Source organism: Trachymyrmex cornetzi, unplaced genomic scaffold, assembly GCF_001594075.2.
Source record: "Trachymyrmex cornetzi isolate Tcor2-1 unplaced genomic scaffold, Tcor1.1 scaffold2124, whole genome shotgun sequence".
Lineage (NCBI taxonomy): Eukaryota > Metazoa > Arthropoda > Insecta > Hymenoptera > Formicidae > Trachymyrmex > Trachymyrmex cornetzi.
In genome coordinates this window covers 20989-22896 of record NW_017296765.1, presented here as the reverse complement: position 1 = coordinate 22896, position 1908 = coordinate 20989, and positions in this window count along the sequence as shown.

Here is a 1908-nt window from a genome sequence, read left to right as displayed (position 1 = left end):
GTTACAGAACACGTAGTATAATTCTCTACTCTTAACGTAATCCAGGACCAACGACATGGACGTGGTAGGGGTCCCGTGTATGCGTGCGTGCGTGCGTGCGTGCGTATGTATTATATTCATGCGTGCGTGTGTATTCATGAGATACGCAATTATATTACTTAATAAAAAATTGTTTTTCAATTATTTATTAAGTTATTTTCATCATTCAAATCCTGGGAATTACACTACATATTCTGTACATAGCTTGGACATTATATATGGTATGTAATTATATGTGGGATATAATTATATGTGGCACCATATATAATCATATAAGAAACATAAAATGTTCCGAAATGGCGAAATATCTGAAAAACTATAAGTTTTATAAAAAAATGTTTTAAATAAAAGTTATAGCATTTAAGAAGGCCTAACCGCTGGCTTCATCAGTTTGACTTAGGGTGGCGTTGCCAAGGTAGGGCAAAGTCAACTCGAATTTTTTAATTGAGACTCCCACTTTTTCTTTCATTTTCTTATAATCCTTGCTGAGATCTTTCCAAAACACCATAATTTTATCTATTTTAGGTCAGCCATTTAGAAGTTATTGAATATTTTATGGTGAGATGTCAGTCTCGGTAGGTGAATCGATCACGAAAACTGTTCATTTATAAATGTCAAATGGAGAAGGGTGAACAAATATGTATAATATCTCATATAAATGTTATATGGTTGTCATAATTGTTATATAATTGTCATATAAATATTATATAAATATCATATAAATGTGTTATATTGTTGAACTTTTACTGCTAATAACTTTTTAACGAAGAACGACCGCCACCTAAAACCTGTCGGAAGGTCTCAGGGTCATGACCTTGACAACATACGTCAAGGTCAAGGTCATCTGCGGAGTATCCTTTAATCTAAATAATTACCGTTAATTTTTAATTATTCTACGATAATCACAATTCGCGACGGCAACAGAAGTGAGTCCTTATAGGCAGGAAAGTTGTCGGTGGACGAGAGAAATAGGCTGTAAGAATAACACAGAAATTAACAAGAAAAGAGATGACAAATGTATTTAAGAAGTCGATTTACAATTGACTTTAAGAATTCAGCTCGATAGGCCTGGTCTTAAAGCTCGGCATCCGCGTGAACAACAATGTCGATAATAATGCCGGTTAGGCAACTACGCGAACTAAAGTTTATCGTCAGTATATAAGAGCTCGTACTCTGACAAAAGTTTTTTATCAGGTTGGATAATTTCGACACAAATCGGAATGAATCTTTAGCGCGGTTTGTACCTCAATTCTGTCGTCGTAATCAGCAGAAGGTTAGACTGGCTAATACACAATAAAATTACATAAATTAATTCCACATAATATAAAGTGACTCTACTGTGGTAAGGGGGCCAGCGCAAATCGGTAACTCTATTTCTCTCAAAAAGAAAAGGTGTACGGGCGAATGGCACGTGGCTCATAATTTTACTGATTCACACGGTAGCAATTAGTTCGACCTCTCCAAACTTCGTGAGTTTTCATGCGCGATCCATCCGAAGCTACGAACCCTGTGATTGGCAGCTTTACAACGGCGACAACTTTCGTCTCACCGAAACTCTCGTATCCACCGGTGTCCTTGCGACAACCTTGATTCACGCAGGTCGTTTAACCCCCCTTCAATCGGGGTCCTATCACGCGCCGATTGGCCCTGATTAATCACGCGGCTCCGCGAATCGTATAGGCCCTCGCAGGCCGCAAGTCCTTACGCTTTAAGGCGCGCAACATAAATTGAAGAACTCTAAGGTCGCCTGTAGCTTCCTGTATTATAAGGGTTGACTCGGAAAATCCGGGAGAAGCTCCGCCTTCGGCTCCGTATCGGGATGTCGTTCTCTCCAACTGATCTCATCCTCAGCCACCTGGCGTACTCACA